Below are 13,902 nucleotides of genomic sequence, written 5' to 3'. Positions count from 1 at the left end.
GAACACTGGCAAGCTGGGGAAGAGAAACTATTTAAAATTCTGCTTCTCTTCCATGGGGAGCAAAGAGACGATCATATCCTTAACCCTTCCCAGACTTCCCAGAAATATTTATGAAATAATGCCTTTAAAATTGTGCATACCTAGGCTTCTGTTATGTTCCTCTTCAAAAAATAGGTTTGTATCGCTGGGAATTTTTTCCTGTTAGTCTGATCTTAATTGATTTTTGATTCATTGGACACCGTGAGGGGAAGTTGGTGTCTAAGGTTGCTGAAAGAACTGAATTGACCAAGGTTTCAGGAATTTGGTCCCATCCTCTACCTATTCTCTTTGGGTAAATGATTTAGTAAAGATTTTCTGTAAACCTCATTCTGAAGTCTTTCTCCTGTGGTTCCTCACAGTAGGTGTGGTGTACTGCCTGACTCTGCCTCAAACCCTGGCTCCACCAACTTTTAAGCCATATGCCCTTAGCCAAGTTATTTAATCCTGTGCCTCAGTTTCTTCATCTGTAAAATAATAATAACGTTCATGTACCATATAGGCTTGCTAGTATAAACAAATTATTTAAAACATAAATTACTTGGAACTATGCCTGGTACATAGAAAAGTGCTTATTACATATTAGCTACTACCCCGTTTCCCTGAAAATAAGATCTAGCCGGACAATTTTTGCTCCAAAAGATGCATTAGAGCTGATTGTCCAGGTAAGTTTTATTTTCGGGGAAACACGGTACGTGAAGCACAGAGAAATGTATGATTAATTTTATCTTGGTTCATCAGAGAAGATTTTATCAATGAGGAGCCAGTAGAATTATGTCTGGAACATTAAATCAAAGTAATCTGACAAAGACAGGAAAGTGCAATCATGGCAGAGTCAACTGCAGGGCGAAGAGATGGAGCCTTCACCAGCAGTGCACATTCGGAAAGTCAGAAGAATTTCCAAAGGAAAACATCATGGCTTCCCATGCCCCCAACCTTGCCTAAATTCTAACTGCTTTTATCAAACTTTTAACTTAGGAAGATGTGGCAGATAGCATTTTTCCCACACAATCACAGCAATACCTACCATCTTTACCATCACAATACTTACCATCCTACCTGTTCATCCTTACAATGTTACTTTAACGTTCCCCCTTCAGCTGATGTCTCCCCCTTGAACCTGAATAGAACTTCGTTATTGCCTCAGCTAACAGGGGAGGACAGAACTGACCTCTAAGGATATATAAAAAGTGTTACGCATTCCTGCTGTCTTGGAACACTCACTCTCAGAAACCAGCTACCATGTTGTAAGGAGGCCCAAAGTAGTCCATGCAGAGAGACCACATAGAAGCAAAGATGCCACCAGACAATGCCAGCCTCCATCTATCACATCACTCACAGCGTTCAGGCCTACCTAACTGAGGTACTGGACTGAATGGTGTAGAGACAAGCTTTGCCTTGTTCTAATTCCTGCCATACAGAATCTGTGAGCAAAATATAATGGGTGTCTCATGCCCCTAAGTTTTTTGTTTTTTTTGTGTGTGTTTTTTTTTTTTGGGGGGGGGGCAGTGGAAGGGCTTGTTACTCAGCAATAGTAGCCAGCATAGGAGAAATCCTTTCTTCCTTTCTGTGGGGAGCACCAAAAATGGTGCTATGTCACCATTTATGGTTACCACTCCCATTCTAAGGGGTCGCCTCCACCCAGAGCCAAGGTGAAACAAGAAATGACAGCCACAGAAGCATCATTGGAATAAGAGCCTAATCCAGGTAACAACATCAGGAAAGCAAGCTGAAGGTGACGATGGTGGGGAAAGGAGGACGGATGGGCTACACAGTCAATCTCTGACGTCCTTCCCTTTGCCTCCTTCTCTCCATGTTTCACTGTCTTGCATGTATACTGCTTCTTCTAACATCTTATTATTACAGTTTTAGTAATTATCTTATCAACATGCTATCTTTAAAAAATGTTTCAAATGTATTCCTTTTGTAGAATATGCTTCTATCTCGAAACTCACCACCCCGTGTACCTCTCAAGGATCCTGTCCAAGCCTGACCCAGTGGAGGGAAGTAAGGAAAGTCACAGATAAAACTGCTTATTATGTGCCCGGGGCCACAGAGAACACACAATGAAGGGAGAGTAGGTGTTCAGTAAATATTTGCTGACTGGATGAATAGTCAAGGCACTGCCCTTTCTGTATTCATGTTTTCTTTCTGCCCCTTCTCCCCCAGGCCTACAGTTGGCCCAGAACAGAACTTCTCGAAGAAAGTACAGTGAAGAGACAAGGCTCTGCAAAATTCCAAGCTTTGCCAAGCCACAGTGTGGAGAACATTCCTACTTAGTGTCATGTGATGCTCCTGGAGAAAACCTCAGTGTTCCAGAGGGGACTGAGCATTTGGGAACAGGGACCTGGTTCGCACTCAGCTGTCTTCTGGGACAGCCATTTGTGCTCTGCTCCACTGCAGCTGGAGCACAGCTGCCTGCTGGCCAGAGAGCTGATTTCCTGACAGTCTGGATGTGGAAATCCCTGTATTGAACAGCTGTGCCCACCAGCTGGCCTCAGCCAACCCTTTCCCCTTTGGGGAAAGGCAGTTTGACTTCTTTCTGGTAGAAACCTGCAGACTTGACAAAGAAAAGGACTTGTCTGCTTAGCTCTAGCATATAAACATTCCTTGGAAGACTATTTGAGGTGTGTTTGCATAAGGGTCCTTGACTCTTAGCCAGACTAAATAACTTGTGGTAACTCGGAGTATGCCTAACAATCTTGAAACCCTTCTTCCTCTCATCACCACTACTGGCATGAAAAGGCTCTGATGAGAAAGCAGCACTGGTTCAGCCATAGTCCTGTCACTATACAAACAGCCATAGTCCCTGCCCTTTAAGAACTGAATCTCTTATGAATTCCTTACGTTGATTGACAGCCTTCTGTGGACACAGCAGGCAGGGATGGAAGATTTTAATCAATATCCTTTACGTGCCCATTGAGAAACCACATGAGCTATAAATGAAAATTCAATGATGACCTGAAAGGTAGGAGAAAGAAAAATATCGGCAATAAGGTATTAATTGTGGTATCCCTTCTGAACTCTATGCGAAGAGCATGGCCCAGTGTGCTTTGCTCTGTATATAAGAAGCACTGGTGGTTCTTATGTGATTGATCTAAAGGTTGGGTGGCTCCCCCTCCCCATCTGCCCAGGACTATCCCCATATTAGCACTGAAAGTCCCACATCCGTGGACATCCCTCGATTCCATTCAAATCAAGACACTGGGTCACCCTACGAGTCAGAAAGCGCCTCTGGAAAAAACAGGCGCCCTACCAGCTTGTGAATGGAAGAAGCTAAAACCCCTGCCCTTTTCTATCATAAACGCAAAAAAAAAAAAAATCCTAAAAGGCAAGATACTAACATCTGAGTACAGATGACTATTAAATCAGCATTTTCCCCCTGATTCAACACATATTTATTGAGCCCTTATTATACTCCAGGACGAGCTCCTAGGGCTATGAGGATAAATAAGCCACAGTGCCTGACCTTAAATAGCTTACAAGACAAACAAATGGGCACTGACAGCAGAACAGGACGGTTCCCCATTTCTGTTAGATACATGGTAATACTGAACGAGAGCACAGGAGGGCAACTACCTGGCCTTGGGCGACACAGCAGGTGTCTGGATGAGGTGACATGTGAGCCCTGAAGAGGGGACGTTTCATGGAGAGGAAACAGCAGGAACAATGGCCTCAAGGGAAAAGAGGTTTTTGTTTTTCCAGCAAAAGAATCACAAAGAAACCAGCCACCATGTTGTAAGGAACACGACAAAGGTAAAACTGGTTTTTTTGGCCGGGGATAGAACAGGGAAAGGACTACGTCTCAGTTTGGCCTGGGGTCAGACTTTTTCATAATTTTTAAATGAGAAAAATGTTAAATATGCTATGAATATGATTCCTTGATTTTCACAGGGAAAAGGTCAGTTCTGGCCTTCATAGAGATAGACAGATACATAGATACATAGAAAGAATGTGAAGAGCAAGAGAAAGCATTTGCCACTCAGCTTCCAAACTTCTTAGTATCTGTCTTCATCTTGGTGACTCAGGAACACACACCCAGGCAGCAACTTATCACTGCCACTTCCCCTTCTTCTTCTCCACCTACACTCTCAGCTTTGGGGACTGGTCTCTGTGAGATTAGTTTGGAGTTATATCTCTATAGAAAGGATGCAGAACTCATTTATGTTTTGTTTATTGGAGCCTTGGCATGAAAATTCTATCATAGCCCCAATCTTCAGATTAACCCAGATCTCTTGAAAAATACCTGAACTATGTTCATACCAACCCATCCGGCTTCTCACCTACACCTGGGGTCTCTGTATCTTTGGTTTTATTCTGGAGGAAAGTAGGGCAAGTCAGCTTGCTCTAAAGCAGAATGGTGAATGATTTTCAACTGGAGAACTAAGTCATATAATTTGATTGTGGGTATGCTTAGTACCATGAGGAGAAAGACTGAATTGAGAACAGGTTCAGCAGGGAAAAGTGTGGTGTGATCCATTAGTGATGTCTGCCAGGAACTTGGGAATAGCAGGTGGCAACCTGTATAGCATTTATTTGCCATCCCTGCCCTTGAGGCTGCAAAAACCCTGCCAGCATTTTCATCTTCTCCTCTACCATTTCATTTGTTGCAAGTCACAGAAGGTCAGTATTGAGCAAATACTTTGTAAAAAGATTACTTGGGCCCTGTCCCAGGTCCTACTTGTCTGAGTCACATGACACTTTTAAGAAAATGTCACAGATGATTTTTGAAAAGAGGGCCAGCAAATATTTTGGTAACGTTTTAGTGGGGATTTTGTTTGGCCTTTTTCTCTTTGCTGAGCTAAGTGGCTTGGACTTGTAAAGATACTTTTACCATCAGAGCAATATTATTTGGATAACCCACTTCCTGGTGATGTTTGAAAGATAGTTAATTATTGTGGGGGATTTAAATACCGTGTCAAAGTAAATTATAACAGGATTCTTTGGTTGAGCTCAAGGTTAAAGGCAACCACATTTCCCAACAACAGAGCAACATAATCATTCCTTTTGCCACAGATAAGTATGGTCTTCCTGTCAGCCTCCAGGAATCCCATTCCCTTTCCCCCAGTGTAACCGGATTCCCCACCACAGAGAAACAACTCTCTTCTCGCTTGCCACAGGGCAATCAGTCATTGCTGCTCAGGCCGGTCCCCCAGAGCTCCAGTAACCACAGAAACCACACAGAGCTTAGGCCGAGCACGTGGCTAGGACACAATCATCGTTTTGAACACAGAGGGATGAAGTCACTCAATCTTCTCTCTGACGAAAATAAAATACTGAAATACAACCCTGGAAACCAATGCTCTTCCTCCCAATGGAATGTGTGCTGTAAAGACAAGACTCCGTGCTAGGTCCCTGGGTAGGAAAAAGGAAGACCAGTGGGACAAATGCCTGAGAACCTATTAAAAGCTGGAGAGTCCCAGTCTCAGAGATGGTAAGGGGGAGGTGACCCTGCAGGGCTAAGGGAGATTGTCATCGGCAGGACAATTAGGCATGATCTCGAGAGACAGATTGAATCACCTCAGTTGCTAATGGGTGGGAACCCCGAAGAAGAGAAACAGTGAATTATTAATAAAAAGTACTGATACATAACTAAGCAAAGAAAAGCTTAGCTTTAAAGCGGCAGGTTATTTTTTTTTTTTTTTTTTTTTTTCTGGTGCCTGAACAGGAATCGTCTAGCACCAGCCCCTTCCCAATAGACTTTTAAGCTTCCGCTATGAATAGGCTATTCTTGGCTCACCACCTTTACTGATTTATCCTCACCTTGAGGCAGCTCTGTAACCTTGCTTTCTACCTCAGCTTCCCAGTCAGCCAAGTGGGACATCCTCCTTGCAATCTGCTTCATTTGCTAGGATGTCATGAAGATTAATTAACAACATTAATACACTAAACGTTCTTTGGGATGGTCAGGGGAAAAGTGTGATTACGATCATTATTGCTATGGATTACTAGGTAAAATATTATTAGAACTTTGCAAAATGAGATGGTTGCAGGTACTCTATTTGGAAGTAGAAAAAAACAAAACAGGTCAAATAGGGATCTTTGAATGGGTTCACATGCCCTTGGCATCCAAATACTTCTTCTATATTCTTGCCCAGGGACTTAAAACGTCCACAAATATGCTAAAAGTGGAAAGTGCAATGGACTTGGAGTAAGAAAGCCTGCGTTCCATTCTGCCTTTGCCACTTATTAGCTCTGTGACCTTGTGCAACCTATTTAACTGACCCGAGTCTCAGTTTCTTCATCTGTAAAAGAGACATACTGCCACCTCCAACATTTGTATGCCTCATAGTATTCCTGAGAAGTCTAAATTAAGTGTGAATGTTGCTGAAATTGGTCTGACTATACAAAGATCAAATATTATCATCCCCAAGGGGGCGAAAATGCTTTAGACACCCTAGGCTATTTATCCTTCACTACATATCGATTCAGGGGACACAATAAGTAACACAAGTACATCACAGGGTAGATGAGCTTTGACTCTGGAGAGGGACCATAACGGTTAATGTGCCTGTGAAACTCAGGGCCTAGGCTAGCCAGGGATCTATTTGGGGTGCCAGGGTGCCCGTGAGAAGTCAGGACGATACCAAATATGTCACCCTTCTCTTCAGGGGATGAAGAGCAAACTTGTAATGTCTTAGCATCTGCCTATCTTAAAACGTTAGACCTGGAAAGGAATTGGAGATCATTCTAGTTCAATTCCTTTATTTTATCAAAGAGAAAACTAAGCCTGAAACTTGCCCTGAAAAAACCTTTCTTCCTGATGCTTAGACCAGGGTTATTTCTACTACACAGTCTCCAATATGCACCTAGTTATTAAGCGCTGTGGTTGCAGTTGCCCTGAAATATTACTCATACCCACATCTTCCATTCCAATCCCACCACCCCTCCCCAGGCCCAAACACCCAACATTACAAGTCCAGACTAAGACAACAGTCTCATATTCTCTCTGTCTCTCATTTCTCTCCTGACCCCCAAACTTCTTTAAACACTGCTCTCAGATTAACCTTCTAAAACTGCCCACTGAATAATGTCTCCTCTGCTCTAAGCCCATTAACAGTCTTTGCAGACGGGAAGAGCAACAGCAATATCTGCCTACCTATCTGAGTTGCAGACTGCTCTCTGTTCCTAAGGGACTGACACTGTATGCCATTGACCCTAGTTTTCGAGTTCTAGAAAGGAATTGACAAAAAATGATAAATGCATCACTTCCCAGGATTTGCTGTTCATTTTAAAAAGAAATCCAATTATAGTTTGCAATTGCATTTTGGTGAAACATAATGAGCTCTCTTCGGAGTTGCCTTATGCAGATCAAATTACCTCTTGGTAATTTAAAGTACATTACATTTTCCAGATACCTCTCAATACTCCCACGGTGTTCAGGGCCCTGTGTCAACATCGCACAAACATTGGCCAGTCAACGCTGGATGAGTTCATAACCAAACACCATTCTGTGGTTACCCACAGACAAATCACTCTTCATGTCCCTCATACAGAGAGGGCAAAGGTCACGTAACCCTTAAGGCGCAAGTTTCTGAAAATCTCAAAGTGGGGAATGAGGGAGAGCTATCCTCTAAAACACATTATGGCAAAGAAGTCTAGACACTTGCGTAGGAATGATCAACATTATACGTCAATGAAATTTCTTGGTCAATAGCTCTGTTATATATTGACATAAATGTCACAGAGCCATCTGATGACTAACCAAAATAATAAACCCTGAAAACATAGACCAAAAATCTCAAGAATGACATTTTCTAAAGCAGTTCTTAATAAAAAAAAAAAAGAAAGAAAGAAAGAAAAAAAAAAGTCTGATGAAAAGTTATGGCAGTAGCAAGAGAGAAAAAGTAGAACTGAAATTTTATAATGGAATATTGTCCCAATTTCTCCAAAAAAGTTCAGCACATAAAACATCAATAGATCTGAGTATGATTAAAAATTTCTGCACTAATTTTGACAGGCCAGAAAGGTCATCTTCGAGTTTTAAAAATGCATTGTATATGGTGATGGAAGGAGAACTGACTCTGGGTGGTGAACACACAATGGGATTTATAGATGATGTAATACAGAATTGTACACCTGAAATCTATGTAATTTTACTAACAATTGTCACCCCAATAAATTTAAAAAATAAATTAAAAAAAAAAAAGTGCATTGTGAAAAAAAGAAAAATGCATTGTGACCTGATTTTTCTGCAGTATTACTGAGCCAGAAGTTTCTGAAAGATATGTTTGCCACCTTCCATACAATGAAAACAAGTAGCCTTTAATATCCTTTTTTCTTGACATTTTTATCTTCATTCCAGAGATTGTGTACCACTGGACACTGTCAACTCTTAAATTTATCTTCTGATTTTTTTTAATCTCTGCTAATTTTAAACAAGAATCTAAGGTTTGAAGGAGCTTTAGAAAATAGAGTCAACTTCCCCTAGACTGCTGGAATCACATCTGTACCATTTCTTATAGATAATCACAAAATAATGCTTGACTATTATCAGTGGTGGGCAATATCCATTGCTGGACACTGGTCCTTTGTATGGAAAATCCATTTAATTCCAAATTAAATCTGTGCTCTTCTCTGTCTACTGAAAAGCAAAGATTAGGAGTACAAGAATGTGGAAAGCCAAAATAAGGTGACTCCCAGCAACAGAATTATAGATTTTCTGAGAATCAGATTGCAAAATAAGAACTACTGGTCGGAATACACATAGTACGTAGAGGTCCTTGATGGAGGCAGGATGGCTTCCAGGCCAAAAAACTTTGAGGTAACTTATTTGAATATATTATTACAGCTTTGAGATTGTGTTAATCTTGGGATTGGGAATGAAGAAAGGGGGAAAGTTGGTCAATTATGAAAACAAACGAAAAAGGAAGTCATCAAGGCCAATATTAGCAGTGTCCAGCCAAGCACTGTCCAGGGAGAACAGAGCCTTGGCTAATGGACTCAGAGTATTCTAGTTCATAGGCTAATACAATTCCACTCTGTCGTTGGATAGACATACTAGATTTTAAGTAGATCTTGGTTTCAATTTATTTACTATGAAATAAAGGCCCAAATTTAGTACAGCTTGATGGTAACCTCTATATTCCCTTGTTCCCTCAGGTAGGACCATCATTCAGATCATTCCCCATCTCACTTTTGACTAGTTAATAACTTTTTCACCTTCAGTTTTTAGGTTAGAGGTCATTTTCTCCCAGAAGGCTTTCTCCAACACACCTAATCTGGATTTGGGGACTCCCTCCCCTGTATATTTGTATAGCATTCTGCACTTCCTCTATCACAGCCCATCTTATCCAGTATATTATTTAATCTGCTCCTTAGTATATGATTCCTAATATCAGGGGCCAGGTGCTTCTTTTATCTCCTATAGCCTCAGAATCCAGCACAGTGTCTCTGGCACATTGCAGATGCTGAATAAAAAAATGCTGCCTTGATGAACATATGGTTGACTCCTGGAAGGAAAGTGCTGATCAGGCCAGTGTTAATGATTCTGGTCGTGGATCTGCCTCAGATTCCAGGGTGATTTCATGGGTGCGAGTTTTCTTAAACTTGGTCATCCCAGGGCATCCAACTGGGTTTTCTCTAAGATGGTGCCATTTTTACAGAGCTTAAAGCTCCTTCTAACCTCCTGTATCAACTCCGATGTATCCCAGAAGCCCAGTCCATACTTGGCTCTCTCAACGTTATAACCTCCGTGATAAACAACTCGATTCTTATAAATTCTACTTGCAAAGTTTATAGAAAAGCTCCTGGGATGGGGGAAGAGAGTTAGTTAATCTGAGCATCAAAATGATGAATACCAAAGGAATTGTTTTAGGGATCTTGCAAGTTCATGTTGAAGCCTTAACTGCATTTGCTATTTATTTAACCTGTAATGAGAGGAACACGAATGAAAGGCTTGAGGAACCCTCTTTCACTCTAATAGGAGAAGACAAGTGATTGATAAAATGGAATGGTAGGGCGAATACAAACAGAAAGCACGAAAGCATCACCCACAGAGGAAACTGGTAAGGAGTAGAGAAATTAATGGTAAGAATTGGGAAAGTATATATAAGACCGAAGCAAAGATAAGTGGTGAAAGCACAATAGTTTCCTCTTTCAGAGATTAATTTCAAACCTCCTAATGAAGTAAGACCGTCCTATACTGACTGCTAAGAAGAACCGAAATGTTCATACTTTTGGGAAGAACGCAGCTGGTTCCTCAAAGAGAAGAGGCTCATGCAGGTGGTTGCTAAGGTTCTTCTAGGAGCTCAGACCAGACTAAGCAATTGCGTAGGTTTGTGGTCTTGAAACACATATCCCAGATGTGGCAGAGAGTCTGACAATGCTCTTCAAGCCTACTAATTGCTACCCATTTTTGATGATTAACTATGGAATAAATGACAAAACTGGGAGAAATAACTAAACTGTGCCTCTAAAAATTCTGTTCTGGTTAGAAAGCTGAAGATAAAAAAACTGCAGTGACGTTCTCTCCTTTATCTCTTTCCATCCCTTTTTCTAGTTATTTTTGGGACTGGGGAAAGAAAAAAACCCTCCAAGTTTAAGCTATACAAGAGCAGGGACCATGTCTATTCTCATCACTATGACCACAGCACCTAGCATGGAACCTGAGAAATAAGCCCTTTTTTCATTGAATGAATGCAGAAAAGTGAATGGATGGCTATATAAAAGCGGAATGAGTTAGTTTTCTGATTTAACTATGGTTAATGTTTTTAAAGCAGAGGGTGGAATGCACAGAGTGGAAATTACAATTTAAGATATCAACGAAGATAGTTTAAAACACACTTCATTCATTGAATACGTTCGAATCAATAATACAAAGAGAATTGCATTCCAGAATACTAAAAAACCTCACAGGTGCAATCTCAGGGCTACTCTTAGCAACACTCAAGCAATCGTAAACAATGGAAAAGGCTTCAAATGTTCAGAGATGGGAAAATAAAGTCTTATAACAGAAATGGGGAAAAGTAGATTCTGGAAATGGCAAACAGGTAGGTTTGATGTCAATCCGTAAACAAATTAACATTAGGCATTTAGAAAAGATGGTGGTAATTATGAGGAATCATCAGTAATAACTCCTCCAATGATTCTAAAATTACATTGAAAGAATATGAATATCATTATTAAACAATATTCTTGAAAGAAAAAGCATGAGGGAAAATTAAACATATGAAATCTGTTTTGAAACTTATTCTAAGCAATAATAATGGAACCCATATGATATTTCAGAACTAGGAAAGTTAATACATGGAACACAATAATTTACTACATGATTTTAAAATACCACAAAAATATGGAAGAAGGAAACATCATATAATGTAAGGGGTTTAAGATAATAATTGGAAGGAAAAACAACATAGATATATTTCAGTAAAATTAAAGAAACTTAAATGTTTTCATTTATGCAAATAATCTGGAAAAAATAAAGATTTCTAACATTAAGAAGAGAGGATCACCTCGGAAGGTTTGAAGCAATCAAATATATTTTTATATAATAAATATTCCTCAAACAACTACTGTAAGCCAGGCAGCATTCTAGGTACTGGGAAGTCAGTGGAAACAGGTCGGCCAGGGCAGGGCCCATGCCCTCAAGGAGACTGCATTCTAGAGAGAAGAGACAGGCCCTAAACAGGTAAACAGATTAGGAAAGACCACGATAACACAATAGAAAAGCCATTATAAAATGAAAAGGGAACATAACAGAACATAAAATATTTTTGCATCAAAAATGACAGAAAGGAACACTTCCTTCATGATCTCAAGATGCATACAGATATTTTTAGAAACTACCCATAGGATTCCAATTGCTCCATGAGCAAGTCTCAAACAAACAAAAATTACACAAGAGAAAACACAAATAGGAAACAAATGTCTGGGAAACTGTTCAAGCTAACTTGTAATCAAGAAATGCAAATTTAAGCAACTTTTTAACATCTGCTAAGTTTTTAAAAAATGTCTGAAAAAATAAAAAACAGACTTACAGGAAGGACGACAACATAAACACAGTCTCCATTCCCCTCCAGGAAAATCACTGAAATGACCACAGAGGAGGGAGATGGGGCAAGGGTAGGAACACAAAGTTACCAGCAGGGAACCAGGGAATGGTGCCAACCGCCTAAGAGCCACAAAGTGGGGGAATTTCTGCCAGTTTCAGCACCAACTATGAAAAGAAGTAACTACCTTTTCTCAAAGGCCGCTGAAGGAAGGAAGGGAAGGAAATTATGAAAGCCCATGCGTAGTCGGTCAAGAGCTGATGGGAAATGACCACATTTGGAGTCAATTTCTCTATAGTTAGGGCCAGTTCCCAGCCCTTGGAAAGGAAAGGAAAAGAATGCCTCATGCCACTCCTAGCCATTTTTCTCATAGTGACGCTAGTCAGGTGAATGTGGGCTTGAGGGGGGAAATGCTCTTGTTTTGAAGTGGTGAGATCTAGAAGCAAAGGCATACTGTGGAAGAGATACAGATTAATCAAATATGAAAAACAAGGAAAGGCAGCTGTGGGGGTGGGGAACATATTTATAGCCCGATCAAGCAGAAAGTCCACAGTTTCAAGGGTTTCGTCTCCTAATTGAATTATTTCTGACAGTGTCCCTTCGCCCTAAGCCTAAGGCTCAATACAGAACTGGAAAGACCTCTCCCCAAGGGACTGGATACTCCCCCAGCTCAGTGAAGCCACCAATTTTGCAATAGTTTCAACAGAGCAAAGTTATGCAGTACCCAGGTTTTCAAGATCCATGGCTCATGGGGCCTTTCTACCATTTGGGGGTTGATAACGTCTTATGATGTTACCTCATCCAGGCCTCCTCTTACTTTCTATGGGGAGAAGCCAAGTAGCACCCAAATAATTATGGAAGGAAGCTGACCTAAGAGACCTGACAAACTTGCGAACTAGTTGCAATGACGTCGCTAACCTTTTTTGATGTCAAAGGGATTATTCATTATGAATTTGTACCAACTGGACAAACACTTAACCAAGTTTATTATTTGGAAGTGCTGAAAATGCTACATTGAAAAGTTAGACGACCTGAACTTTTCACCAACAATTCATGGCTCTTGCATCACGACAATGCACCAGCTCACATGGCACAGTCTATGAGGGAGTTTTTAGCCAGTAAACAAATAACTATATTGGAACACCCTCCCTACTCACCTGGTCTGGCCCCCAATGACGTCTTTCCTTACCCAAAGATAAAGGAAATATTGAAAGGAAGACATTTTGATGACAGTCAGGACATCAAGGGTAATACGACAACAGCTCTGATGGCCATTCCAGAAAAAGAGTTCTAAAATTGTTTTGAAGGGTGGACTAGGTGCTGGCATTGGTGCATAGCTTCCAAAGGGCAGTACTTTGAAGGTGACTGTAGTGATATTCAGCAATGAGGTATGTAGCACTTTTTCTAGGTGAGTTCGCGACCTTAATTGTCCAACCTCGTATATATGTTTTAGGGACAGTAAATCTGGCTGGAACTTGCCCCATTCAAAGATGAGTAAGGAGAAAACCATCAGTGAATCTAAAAGACAACACAAAGTAATGTAGGAAGCGTTTAAGCATCTAGTTTCTAGAATCAGAATCCCAGCTCTACTACTTACTAGCTATATAACCTTGGGCAGCATGCTTACCCTTTCTATGCCTCATTTATCAAGTGAGGGTAATTATCACAAAGCAAATGAAGATTGTGAAGATTAAGTAAGTATGTAAAATACTTACCAAAATGTTTAGCCCACAGTAAATGTTAGGTATTATGTTATCACCACTAATTTTTTACGCTTTTGCAAAAATTTTGCAACTAATAGAAGGGAAATAAATATCAAATGTATCATTAATGTTTTTTATCAAATATTTCTGGTTGTTCTCCCTGGCACATG

This window comes from Rhinolophus sinicus, linkage group LG12 (assembly GCF_036562045.2).
Source record: "Rhinolophus sinicus isolate RSC01 linkage group LG12, ASM3656204v1, whole genome shotgun sequence".
Classification (NCBI taxonomy): Eukaryota; Metazoa; Chordata; class Mammalia; order Chiroptera; family Rhinolophidae; genus Rhinolophus; species Rhinolophus sinicus.
Note: the sequence above shows the minus strand (reverse complement) of the source record.